At 31.8% G+C, this 14,732-nt stretch overlaps 1 long non-coding RNA gene across 1 annotated transcript; it reads right to left on the bottom strand.

Moving 5' to 3' along the window:
- Positions 1–1,768: 1,768 nt before the first annotated feature.
- On the bottom strand, positions 1,769–4,870 carry LOC113781203. Its single transcript, XR_003469557.1, has 4 exons — positions 4,844–4,870; positions 4,478–4,519; positions 2,573–3,852; positions 1,769–2,141 (listed from the first exon to the last, which is right to left on the bottom strand). It is a non-coding gene; the product is annotated as an uncharacterized LOC113781203 (long non-coding RNA).
- Positions 4,871–14,732: the final 9,862 nt, after the last annotated feature.

The following is a 14,732-nucleotide window of genomic DNA, read 5'->3' as shown; positions in this document are numbered from 1 at the left end:
AAGCAAGCCATTAAAATCTCAAAATTTCGCACCAAAGTGCTCGAACAAAGCAGGGGCAAAATGGTCACTCTTGGTCATTGCACCATCCTTGAGTTTCTATCAACAACCCAACATTAATCCACTAGTTTAAGCACTAAATAAACATTATTACCATCAAAACATCACAAATCAGTCCATATATCCAAGGTGGGAGTTCATAGAGCCCACACAACCAAATTTTCCTCAAAATAATGCTACCCACTAACATGCATGAGTATATATGAGCACTAGAACTTCCATAAACCAAGTTTTCAAGGTTTGATCGTTACCTACTTCACTTGGTGTGCAAAACAGAAATTTTCGGTCCCTCCTTGCTCCAAGAAAACTGTGAAAATAGCCCCTTTTTCTTAGCTTAGTGTAGTCTCCAAGTGATTAGCTATGTATGGTGAAATTTTGGTGTGATTTGGTGGAGGATCAGTGAAGATTCGATGAAAGAAAAATGAAGAACTTTGGTGGGTTTTCTTCTTGAGGTGCACGGCTGTCTTAGAGCAAGAAAATGAGAGTGTTGCACGCCACTTTAGATGATGAATTGAAGGGTTTTGATCTAGTGTGATGCACCCATGAGAAGCTTAATAATGTGTGGCCCAAAATGCTCCAAAAGTCAACTAAGGATAGTGCGCGTACACGCGCGCTTCGTGCTCAATTCCTCTTGGATTTATTTCACTAGTGCACTAAACCTCTAATGCACTTGTATACATACTATTGTTATTCACTCTTAATAGTCCAAAAATAATGGCCTTAAGTCTCTCAATTAATCGCGCGCGTAAAAATGCGTACTTCCGATTTAAGCGCGATAAAGCGAAACCTCTAAAAAATTCTTATAACGATAGTACTACTAACTATCACTTGAGTACTTCAACATAAAATTACCTATTTTAGAACCATTGTATAAGTCTCCAATTTTCCAAACTTATTGTACTCTCAATCAATCACTGTCTCCAAATGCGCATTCACTATTCTCGTTAAATGAGCTTTCAAAAATTAATTTCCATAACAAGTCATTTTAAAAATAAATGTAAGTCATAGTTCCATGTAATTGGGTCTAAAAAGGTTACAAAATAATATTTGGGGTAAACGGGCATTTAAATATTTAAATAAGCTCGTAACAGGAGTTTAAAATAAATAAATTTTACGAGTCCTCACGACTTTTCTTAATCTACTATTGATCATTCTTATTTTTTCAAAATTAATATGCTCTCAATTCAAATGTATTCTTGAAAAATGGGTACTCGTTGTTCTGAACTAAACGAGTTTTCGAAAAGTAACTTTTCTAACAAAACGCTTTAAAAACATAAGAGAGGCGTTTTTCCATATAAATGGATTTTAAATAGTCGAATTAAATAATTAATTAAATCAGTAAAATAAAATAAAATAAGAAAAGTTTTCGAGTCCTCACACATTACATGAATAGCGATATTATCATTGAATTAGGTTCCTTGTGGTCGCGGTACATGTTCTTTACCGCTTGGAATACATAAACCTCATGAATTAGACAATAATATATTTATGCTCTGGAAGGGATTGGAATTGCTTATAGTCCAAAAGCAAAACCGTAAACAGAAATTTATTGCATGCATAATACACAGTAGGAGGAAAGTTAACTATTTGATCCTGGTATAAAAATTAATAATAGAATAAAGGAATGACATAGAAGGGAATAGGACTTCCAAGACCCAGAGTGCAAATTCAAAGTTCACCATAGAGATAACTAGGGGGATAAAACTGGAAGTGGAAAAAGGTTAAATCTACTGAAGTCATTCTTAAGTACGAACCACAAATCATTTCATTACATCGGACGACCAATTTCACTGATAATTCAGAATCTACAAACATAATATTTAAATCATGAACATGTGATGCCAGGGGTAAATAATTTCTATTCCATAGGTTTCAAAGATTAACAAAGCAAACAAAGTGTGAGATTGAGGAAGAAAGAGTAGAACGTCTCTATCTTGGAGGTTATGATCTGCAACAAAGGCGCTCCATTTCCGATGAAATCTATCTTTCCTGTTTCCAATACTGTAAACTCTAGTTCTGCTTGTAAGAACAATGTCTGGAGTTCGATGCTCAACTAATTTTTAATCAGTGTGATCCGGAATTTTCTACAAGTAAAAAGTAAGACATAAGAATATATAGTAATTATGTTGCAAAATAGAGGAAGACGAAAATTCAAGAAATAATCTTCTAGGACAAGTATATCTAGTGTATGAATTCCCCAGGACATAATACAACATAAAGAAATTCAAAAACAATTACAAATAGATCCAAGTAAGCTACCATCAGAACCTTATAGAAAATAACAAACGATGCTTAACCCTATGAGTGTAATGATGCTTAAGCAAAAGAAGCAAAAACAATTACTACTTAAAAACTATTTTTCATAGCCAAAATTACAAAATACAATCCAAACAGCATACAGTAATAAAATTACTGAAAAATAAATTCTTCAAATAAAAAGAAAAGAAGCAGAATAGATTGTCCAAATAGCCAAGAAATTGTAGAAAAATATTAACTATATATCAAATTTACTAACCTGTTAAATGAACGGCAAATATTAGCAATGGATGGAAGGAGCACAAATGGACCTGCACAACTCATTCGACAGCTCTGCAGGATTATCATGGTAGTTGCATAGGGCAAACCTCATGTAAGCAAAATGAAACAACAAGAAGTAGCACAATATATGACTGCTAAATCATTCATATGACATATCAAAATGCAAGTCCCAGTGTCTTTCATTGCAAAATATACAAGGCATTGATCATTCTTTCCCCTTCTCGGGAATGCTTCTTTTTAACCCAAAAAAAAAAAAAAAAAGACAAGCACATAATTGAGACAAAAAACTGTGAAGACATATTTATAAATCTGTTAAGATAAGTTTGCAAAGGATACCATTATATCCTTGTAAGGTCATTAATTTCAATAACCGACCGAAGTTCCTATTAAATAGAATCTATACTAATAACTAAAGCTCTTACTACATGAGATTTCCACTGCATCCTCAAGCCAATAACCCCTGTTCCTTTCACTTGCCTCCTTATACTTCTTCCAATCCATTATAGACCAAACTCTCACATCTCTTCAACTCATTTAGTTCCCCTTTTTACCTATTTTGCATCAATTTCATGACTTTGGTCATTACATAGGTCTAGGCATGGGCTTCACACATCAAATCAAGGTTGACATAGCACTAGAACTAAAATTGACATAAAAATGTTACATGGGAGTTCTGGATTCAATGTGTAAAATACTCACTATTAATCCAAATGCTTTAAGTAAATAAAGAACACGCATACATAGCAAGAACTCACTGATCCTAGTTTTTCTTTGAATAAAAGTCTTCAGAAAGAAATCCATGTATTTGCTTTACTCCAAGGCCATCAACCAAAATGCAGAAGTAAGCTTTCAAATGAAACATACAAATAAACAGCCTCATACGTTGGCCTTGAAATAAGAGTTACGCACCAGCCAAAAACAGAACTCACATAAGACACTTTCTTTTTCTTTTGGTATTAAAGTACTATATGAAAGTGTCAAGTATTTTCTTATCAACAATTTAATTAGCATCGCAAACACGAAATACATAGTATCATGCACATAATACCTACCTCATTAAGATGGGCATGTTTGGCGCTGAATAAAACAAAATTAAAAACATAATTATTTTGACAAATAACTTTTCTGGCTTGAAAGCAAAAAGAAGTTTCCTCTCCTTAGTCATTATTTACTAATGAGACAAACCAGCCAAGATGGTATGAACAAGTTCGCATCACCACCATCTCTTCCATCCACTTTGCCTAAGGGTCCATTTGCCTGCAAGGAAAATACACAGGAAAAGTGTAAAAAATTCCTTAATCACATCAATTTTGCTAATAAAATACAACTAAAATTGGAAGAATATAAAATAAATAATTTAACAACATCAGTTGAGGAAGTGATTCAAATGTTCAGTTTTAGTGGCAATTGGAGAATGCATAGTCATATGCATGTATAATTCTCTTGAAAACACGAAACGGATTTTTCTTCAAGGTGAAGAGTATATCTTAATATCAAAATTTTCAGAAGCACAGTGAAAAAGATCTTTTAAATTTGGTGGGTTGCAGCCTAGCCTTCATTGGTCTTTCTGCAATAGCAGTAGATCAAAAGTTGCATGAGAATTACTGGGATCGACATATGTCTATTTACACAGAATAGTGGCAAGAGATTTACAGAGACAGTACCTAATTTTAAGAAAGAAAAGGGCACCAATTCAGGCAGCAGCTTAGATTGCAGATGAGCAGCATACCGTGACTATGTTCTCATTTTCCTTTAACTAAATTGAAGGTGTGAATAATGAACAAATGATTACTTTCTTTGCTCTTAGGATGAGAGTTGGAACAGTAAAAATAACGGGAAAAATTTATCTAAAGATGCAAAAAGTTAAGTCTATCCAATGTACCTGCTTTGACAAGAAGTTGTTTTGCTCCTGCAATTATTTCTCCTATAATGAAATGGAAAACACTTAATCATTAGATTTGTTTATCAAGAGTCCCTAGCAGCCAGGAGAAATCAAAATATGTCGTTTGGGTATAAAGGGAAAAAACAAACCACAGAGCATCGAGAGACCACTAACAATAGAAAAGTGAAGGAAGGAGGGGTAAGGTCGTGGAATAACCAATGGCAAACTATGTTGTTGGCTATGGCCAGCGATTGATGTAATAATTGTTTCTTACGTAATCTCTAAGCAAAAAAAACAAATAGTTCGGATCACTCAAAAATAAATAAATAAAAAAAGGAAAGTAAGGAAGGCAGAGTCGTAAGTTACCTTGTGTGTGGTCAGCTGTGGAGGCGGTACAGCTTTGAGAACCCGTTCTACTTGAAGCAAACTGATAGTAACCAGGACAAAATAAAGAAAAGACAAAGCAATGGCCAGATCAGAAAGAAAGGAAATAAAAAGATACAAGCAAACATCCAGAAGCAAAAGAAAAGGAAATGGAAAAACAAGAAACAACCCCTAAAAATCACATAATAATTCCATATGCCTAAGTTTCATGTAGATAGAGCAACGGCCAAATCCAAATACAGGGAGACCTACTAAAAGTGGAAAAGCAGATACATGAAAAATAAAGGAAATAAAAAGATACAAACACCCAAAACCAAAAGAATAGGAAACGAAAAAAAAACAACCCCCAAAAATCACATATGAACAAAAAAAACCCCCAAAATCAAATAATAATATCATCACATAATGATATCACAATAAGAAGGGTTGAGGTTTTAGGGTAGAAGATGGAATTACGCAAGAAAAGAAGCCACAATTAGAGTCTGCAAGGAAAGGATAGGGAGAAAAGAGAAGCCAGACAGAAAAAGAGATGTGAAAACCCTAGAAAGAGAAACCAATCTGAAAACCAAGGTGAAGAAAAGGGTGAAGATCTCCGAGCCTGTAGGAAGTGACAATATGTTATGTTGAAATTTAGAACAGCGTTCATCTCCAATATCCAGCAGATAAAGATGGTAAATTGGGCCAATCATCATTTTAGGCAAGGTTCTTCTGGTAGCTCAAGACATCGCAGCAGCAAGAGACGAAAGAAGAAAGAAAATCACATGAGCCTCTGATCCCATCAGAAATCCATGGGCGATGCTGGAGCACCTTGAAGAACCAATTTAGATAACTCACGCGAGCAGCACGTGATGACGACGAAAAGTGAACAGTAACCCCTCTTTGGTGCGTTGTATGTTATGTTGAAGATAAATATGGTAAATTGGGCCAATCATCATTTTAGGCAAGGTTCTTCTGGTAGCTCAAGACATCGCAGCAGCAAGAGACGAAAGAAGAAAGAAAATCACATGAGCCTCTGATCCCATCAGAAATCCATGGGCGATGCTAGAGCACATTGAAGAACCAATTTAGATAACTCACGCGAGCAGCATGTGATGATGACGAAAAGTGAACAGTAACCCTCTTTGGTGTATTGTATGTTATGTTGATGAAAATAGAAGGAAAAGGAAAGTTTTGAACTAGGAATGAGTAAATTAAAGGTTTCTTAACTTCTAATTTTCCTATTCTTTATTTACAAAATATTTAACACAATAACTTTTCTTTAACTTTTTATTAAGTAGTGTATCATTTTTTAAATTAAGCGCACATGTAAAGTGTGCCATGAATACGAATATTAGTATGTGAAGCGGTTAGCCTAATACTAATACAAATAAGGTGATAAAAGCCGTATTATGTCATACACATAGAAATTGTAAAGCATGTGCTAATAGGTTATTGAAAGTTTAATTGCAATAAAATTTTTGAAGTTTTATGTACTAATATGTATAAAAGCATTAGTCATGCTGTTACGCTGTAGATACCAAAATTTTATTATCTTTTTTATTCCATCTTATTTTTATTTTTCGCTAGTTCATTTTAAGAAAAATCATTTTCACCTTATTTTGATTTTTATTTGGTTGGTTTTGTACGAAAATCAAGAGGAAAAGAAGAGAAGAAAAAACAAAAAATGAAAAATATTACAAAAAAAATTTTGGCTGCTTCACGTGAGCGCACACAGCACGCGCGCAGTTTTCTTCAAGCCAGAACTAGAGCAACAAGTACGAAAATGCAGTTGGAAATTTGAAGGCATCAAATTCGCATTTTTCTTCCTTTTCTTTTCTCCCAAGCATTGCCAGTACAAAGTCCACCTCAGTCTAATCCTTATCAAGAAATCTCTGGAAGGAAGGCCATCAAATGGCCAAAAAGAGACCAGCAAAACGGATTCCATTTTGTACCATTGAGAGGAAGTTTTTAGGGTTTCTTGGCAAAACTTAAATAGAAAAGAATGCAGCCATGAGAGGAGGGGGGGAGAGGAAAAAAGTGGGCAAAAGACAACAAAAGAGAAAAAAGAGAGAAAACGGGGAGAGAGAAGAGAAATAGTAGAAATTTTCTGTAAAACTCTTCTTGAGCCAGGGCTGATGATTCAGCTACATTCTCTGCCTGATTCCAATCTCGTTAGGGCTTCTTGTCAGAAAAATTTTGTTTCTACGTAATCTAGGTTGGTTGGGGAGAAAAGTTCGTGTTGAAAATTTTTTAGAAAACCCACCACAACACCTTTGAATCGAGGCTTAAACTTGCTGCGTTTGCAGCTCTTGAGTCTCCACGACAATTTTTCAGCTTCGTTTTCTATCATTTGGAGGCGTTTTCTCGAGATTCTCCACATTTATTTGATTCCATAGAGCACCAAAGATAACTTAGTTCATTCCTTTTCTTTCATAGAAGCTGAGATCCGTGCCAGATTCGTAAAAATTTTGCTGCACTCGCTTGTTTTCTTTTCCTCTGCTGTTTTTCTTTCTTGTTGCAGCATATTGGTTTAGATTCCTCCCACATAATCTTGTTTTGAATCTTCCGTTTGGATATTGGGATCTTCTTTGGGCTATATAAATTTTGTGTATTTGGAAAACGATGTGGATTTGTTGCAATCATCTTCATATGTTTCTTAAACTTGCTGGACCTACAACATCCATTCAGAGTTCGTGGGTTGCATGGTTTGAACAGGAAATTTCAATTTTGCCCCCAACTTTTAAATAATTGCACTAAGGCCCAAAAATTTGTGAAAAAGGGTTGATTCCTCTCTTTCCAAGTCTTGATCTTCTTTTATATGTTTTATGTATGCTTTGAGTAAATTTTTTCTGGATGTTAGGATATAACTAAAGATTAAATATTTTTATTGGATGTAAATTACCTAGTTAAACATTTTCTTTTTCTTTTGGGGATTTATGAAAATGATTTAGAAAATGGGTTAACACCTTATTTACACACATTGATTTGCTTCCATCATCAACACATTTTCCAATCACCTTTTTATCTCACATACATCATATTTAAAAAGTGCTACAGTACTTTTTCACAAAATTATCTTAAATAATTTACAATCCAAACACATTGGGATTTTGATAAATGGATTTGTTTTTATTTTCTTTGGGTTATGATATGAGTTTTGTAGTTAAAACCCAAAATGATTTAGAAAATGGGTTAACACCTTATTTACACACATTGATTTGCTTCCATCATCAACACATTTTTCAATCACCTTTTTATTTCACATACATCATATTTAAAAAGTGTTGCAGTACTTTTTTCACAAAATTATCTCAAATAATTTACAATCCAAATACATTGGGATTTTGATAAATGGATTTGTTTTTATTTTCTTTGGGTTATGATATGGGTTTTGTAGTTAAAACCCAACATTTTTATTGGATTTGGTTTAGTAAAGAAAATGGGCTGGCCTGCTATTTTTTGGCTAAGACTTATTTTTTGGGTTGACATACGGGCTTTTGTAGTTAGGCCCAACGTTTTGTGAATGGATTGGTCTTCTGGGCTAAAGTGTTTTGGCCTAGACCAAAACAAAGAAAAGAAAGAAAATGGCCCAAAGGCCCTCTGGCCTTGAGAAACCAGAAATGGAATTTGCAATTAAGCCTCTAATCTTTTAAACAATTTCTCTGTGACCCTAAAATTTGGAAATTCATTCAATTAGGTCCTTAATTTAATTACATTTTATGTTTGTTCATATTTCTTTGGAATGATAGAGTGAATTTGCTATATGTTTACATTTTCTTTTTAATTGTTAATTAAATTAGTGCTTTGACTATTTTGGTAGTTTTGGAGTATAAATAGGGCAAATTCTACCTCATTTAACCACTATTTTAAGAGAGGTACCTTTTATTCTTATTTTAAGATCTTTTATGTGTTCCTATGTATTTTTTTTTTATGTGTTATTGTGTGTTTTGAATGCTTTTTCTTTTATGTATCCATTTTAAGTTTTCATTTATTTTATTTTATTTTATTTTGATGATTATTTAGGAGACATTTAAATGTCAAATTGTAATAGATAGTTTTTTTTCCTTTTGCCCAAGAAAAATGTATTTAGTTAGATAAATGTAATAGTCAGGTTATTATTTTTCAAATTCCTCCCTTAGATTGTAGTTAGGGTCCCAAATGTAATAGTTAGATTTTTATGTATATTTATTTGCTTCTGTGCTTGCATGTTTATGTATTTTTTCATCGCTTTCCTAGGGTTGAACTAAATTACTATTTTTCTCATGAATTTAGGTGAATTAGGATAGAAAAAAGAAAGTTGATTATGAGAGAAGGAAAAAAAATACATTTGCATTTCTTGCCCTCCAATCGCGCTTCCTTTATCATAAAAGTAATACCCAAAGAGATCAAAAAGATGGAAAAAAAATGGAGAATCAGTTAGGTAGGACAAGGTTGACAGTGCAATGTTCTTATGGTGCCAATTCCATTGGCAAAGTATTGGTACCAAGAAAAAAAAATACTTATTTTTGTTAACAATTTTAATGCTTGGGGCAAAATGCTGTCACCATCCATATTGCAGCATGTTGTGAAAAAGTGGATTCAACCAAGTACAACAAATGAAATCCAAAATCATGAAATTGAAGTCTACCTAAAAAAATTCCCTTCTTTGAAAATAAAACGTGAAGAGCTGCATAAACTCTAGAAAATGAAGTCTAAAAATATTAAGAGAAATAATCAAATTGAACAAGAAACACATAAAGGTCAAAACTTTTTAAAGGGGAAAATAAATGCTTTGTAAAAATTACAGATTCAGAAGTGAAGAGACCAACAACTTTAGTTCCAAATCCACCCTAAAAATGGGAGTGTTGTCAATAATTGAACACGTAACAAAGATAATAAATATAAAGTCAAATTCAAAATAACACAAAAAAGGAAAAATGGATGAACCCAATTTGATTTATAAATGTAAAATTAGCATCAGTTCACACAGTCAATGCTAAATGTCTGATTTCCTATTATAAGTAAACAAAAATAGACAAATAAATGAATAAATAATCATATTAGTGTTTAATATAATCATATCTCAATTACCTCATCCCATATAATTAATATTCTCTAATTTTATTTTTACGTAGATTAAAAAATGTTAGTTGATGTAGTTAAAGCAACTATTTATATTTAATAGTTTTCTTATATACCACTCATTTAACACTAGATGACTCATTCAAAATAGATGCTCATATTACTAATCATTCTTGGAACTTATTACTCTTTAGTTTTTCAATATAAGACTCAATCTCGTCAAAGTTACAAACTTGACTAAAATAAATAACAAAATGAAAATGTTGATAACAGTGTACATTGAATATCAGCATATTAATAAACTTACAAAATGAATACTTTTTGAAAAAGGAAATATACGTATAATTTGGGACAAATACAAAAAAAAAAAAGATCCTATCTCTATGGAACATATGAAAAAGTTAAAGATTGTCATGTTCTTAACCTTATTTCAATCCTATCTCCATTATTTAATTCCATATAATAAATCTTAACTATATAAATGAGAGAAGGACTATGCACAATAATTTTCATCCCTTATATATTTTGGTAATTTTGGTGTTTAATTGGATAAAAATTGAGATTCCAACCTAGGATAGTGGGGGAATTTTGTGGTATTATTCGTTGAGCAGAGTTACAAAGTGCTTTTGAGCGTGTACTATAATTGGCACATTGCTCTGTTTGGCCGGCAGCTATGTACACTATCATTGGCATGTTGCTCCATTTGGTGAAAGATAGAGCCATTAATATATCTCAAATTTTAAGTCAATTTTCACACATATTTTATATATTACAATTTACGACCTTCTTTCCTCGGTGGGTGGTAAGTAAGATGGCTTTGTTTGTTTGTTTATTTTTTCTTTTTTTCCCTCTTTGGATATCTATATCTATATGTAATGAGTTTAACATTTTAAAATGGGCATTAAATACTTCAGCATTCATCACAAGAGATTAATTAAAATTGAAAATTTTCAAAAACTAGAAAAATATCCATATTCTAGATTAACAAATCTCACTAAAATTAACCTAATATGAATAAAAATATGAAACACAATCTTCAATTTAGGAATCAAGATTTGTATATCTAATCAAATGCAAAAATAGTAAAATAACTTAAATCTTTTATATAGGAGTCATGATTCATGACTGCAAAATTCTCTTTGCTTTCCATATTATGGAAATATGATCTTGATAGTCGTTACTTAACACAACTTATACAAGGTTGTTGCTTATAAATTAATACTGCTGGAAAATGAAAAAAAAAAAACAATCTATGCCAAAATTTTTAATTATAAACTCTAAAAGAAAAGATTAATAATTCTAAAATAATAGATTTTGTCAACAAAACCTTATAGACATGCAAATCCTCGTGCCAACTCTCTCAATTGGTTTGCCTTAATACTGTCCCAACAATTCGCTAGAGTATTAGTTATAAAAAATTAAGGTGTGGTGGAAATAAAAACAAAGAATTTTTGTTTAAAAAGCAATTAAAAGAGAAAAAGAAAGAATGCAGCACAGAGAGTTTTTTTAAGATCAAATAATGAAGAGGGAGGGCAAGGTTGGATGGTAATCTGTATCTATATGTATTGGAAAGTGGGTTTTTAGGAACGAGTCTCTCAATGGCTTCCAAACTTCCCATTCTTTTTTCTAGATTTTTGTATTTATTTTAATACATAAAAAGTAGTAGGTTATAACCAACCCTATCACCAGTCAAATTTAAAATTTAAAACTTTCCCACAATCTACTTCATAAACCGTTTATAGTTTGTTATTTATACTTTAAATCCTTTTTACTTCTTAATTAAAGACAAATGTTCATTCGTTTACTATTTTAATACAATTTTATATTTTTATAATTAAAAAATATTTATCGCTAAACTAATCCTATAACCACCCCTACAAATGAGCTTTGCAAATTACAATCACGTTTCAAAAAAATCACAAATGTACAACTAAATGTAAAGTTGAGGGCATAAAGTGCAACTAAATGTAAAGTTAAGGAGTTTACTATATTTAACCCTAAAAAAATCGCAAGAACAGAACAATTGTTTTTTTTCCCTTTAGGATGGCCGGACATCCATGTGCAGTGACCAAAAAATTTTCCTTTTCTTAATGAACATAAGATGGCCAATTTATTTATTTTTTAAAAATGAATAGGGCTGTTTCAGATCCCAAAAAAAAAAAAAGAAACAAACCCAGGTTCCTCCATTGTTATGATTTTTTTCACCATTATTCTAAGAAATTTGCTAAATTGAGTTCTTTAGGGCAAAGAATGAGATGTGTGACCAGTCCCTTTTTTTTTTATTTGCGTGACCAGCCTATTGTTGACAAAAGTTTAAATTTTTTAAAAAGTATACAAAAATTAGGGGAGATAATATTAGGAGTTTATAGTAAATTTACCACACTTCTGGTGTGGTTTTCGCCTGTCCAATACCATGAAAGAATAGAATAAACCATTATCAATTATTACACGCTAAGTAGAATTCGGAAGCATACAACATGATCAAGAAACAGTAGAACCAATTAGGACTAGATTTTGACCCCAAAAAAAATTAGGACTAGATGCCACTGGCACGTTGCCGTAACTTGCAATGCCAATTAGGACTATTTAGGGCTTTTTTTTTGGCAAGGAATTAGGACACTATAAAAGCTTATTTAGGCAAACTTTACCTCATCGGTGATTTGAGTATACTATCAAGTTATTGAGTATACTACAAATCCTATAATCATGCTCACATTTTCCCCACATTTCCCCCACGTTTTCCACTCCAATTAAGAGTCCTTCAATTTAAGAAATGTTTATCTCTTAACTAATCCTATAACCGCTCCTAAAAATCTTATAATCATGCTCACGTTTTTCCTACATTTCCCCCACTTTTTCATTCCAATTAACAGTCCTCCAATTTAAGAATTCCACTCCAATTAAAAGTCCTCCAAAACATAGCATCCTCATTCAACTTTCTTGCGTGCTCACTCCAATTAAGAGAACTTTCTTGCGTTTTTCCCAAGAACTTATTATTTCCTTCAACTTTTTTATGGTATCCATCTTAGCCCTTAACCTAATTTCACTATGGAACATGCCCGCCTACAAGCATTTCAACGATAGTTAAATTTCAAACTCGCAAGATTGCAAAGGAGGAAATATTTGTTTAGAAAACGAAACGTACACCGCAATGATTCCACACTGCAGTTCGAAAAGTTTCAATAACTTTGCGTTGACAAAAGAGAAATCTCACATCAAATTCGAACGACAAAATCCCAACTACACCGATTAAAATGTCGTTCGCATCAAATTAGAAATTCCGGTACTGTTTATTCTTTAAACATTTGCATTTCCATTGTTTTTTTAAATATTATTCCCAATAATGTAATATTTTCGATTGATTATTGCTGTTATTGTCTTTCGTCTTTAAATAGAAGTGAAATGTTAGGTAATATGTCATTATTTTAGACTAATTTTCTCATAATTTAATAACAACTTATTACGCAACAGTAAGCATAAAAATTTATTTTATGGTCAGAGCAATAGATGTCCATCACTGTTTTTATGTTATCTTTTTCTCTATGGCACAAGTATTGATATTTGACTTTTGATGGAACCAAATTCCCTCCAGATACAATAATGATGGAATTTAATATGAGAAATTTCTTACGATAAAAAATTTACATCTTCACTTAGTTTGAATTCTTGGAGTTTGATAGATATGTATAGTATTTGATATTGTCATGATGATAGTTTCCGTAACTTTAGGCCAAAAGAGTTAATGTTTCTTATCACAAAAAGATTGTCATTATCTGATTCTTTATCACTTTGGTCTGCATTGTAATGACGTGGTCGATACTATTATTAGGTAATTAATTTCATGCACTTTTAATTTCAATATATTTTTCTGTATTGTATATAACAATTTATTTGTCAAACAGGTACAATGTTAACATACAAATCAGAGATTCCAGTGGTAACATGCATCTTAATCTACAAGACAGACATGCACAATTCGTATTTGGTTGTGATGCTTCTTATCTCAGAGAATTACAAAGGATGGTAGAATTTCTTGATATATATTTATTTTTTATAATGCTATTTATAAACTATGTAAAAAAATACACTAATTTTGAATTTCGTATGTACTTAATTCTCAGGAAAATGGTGATAGATTGTTCAACCAACGAATCAATTCATGCAAAGATCGTGCATTTTCATTTGTAGTACGCACTCCACAAAATTCAACAGAATTAATTAAATCACCAATTTTGGCTTTCGTACTAAAAGTTGATTGGTGTGAAGAGTGTTCGCACTTTTATACAAGATTATCAAATCGAATGCATAATATTTGTAAGTATTTCATTTTAACAACATTTAATTACATTCATTTTTATTAATATATCATTCATTTTCTAATATAAATTTCTATTATTTTTCAGGATCTATCTTCTGAAAAAGACAGTTCTTGAATGATATACACATTCTATCATATTTCAAACTAATGTTAGACAGATATTACATTTTAAATGTGTTGGTACAATTTTTTAACCTTTTTTTATTCACCATTTTATTTTCATTTTTTTCAATAATGTCAGCACCGTGCATAACACGGGTATTCACACTAGTGTGGGAGGAATTGTAAGTAGGTGATTCGAAATTCAAAAGCTCCTACTTATTAAAAAAAAAGATCAAATAATGGATAAATGCGTAGAAATGTTTTTTTAGCACAAATATGCATTAAAAGATTTTTTTTTGCAATTTCATTCTAGAAAATTGAAAGGTATTTTTTGACATTTGTCTAAGCGTTTCTTTTATTGTTTAACAAGTAGAAATGCAAATTTATTATGTATTGAAGATTTTGCCACAT

Source organism: Coffea eugenioides, chromosome 8 (genome assembly GCF_003713205.1).
Source record: "Coffea eugenioides isolate CCC68of chromosome 8, Ceug_1.0, whole genome shotgun sequence".
In the NCBI taxonomy this organism is placed as follows: domain Eukaryota; kingdom Viridiplantae; phylum Streptophyta; class Magnoliopsida; order Gentianales; family Rubiaceae; genus Coffea; species Coffea eugenioides.
The sequence above is the reverse complement of the archived record's forward strand: the minus strand, read 5'-3'. Positions and strand labels throughout refer to the sequence as shown.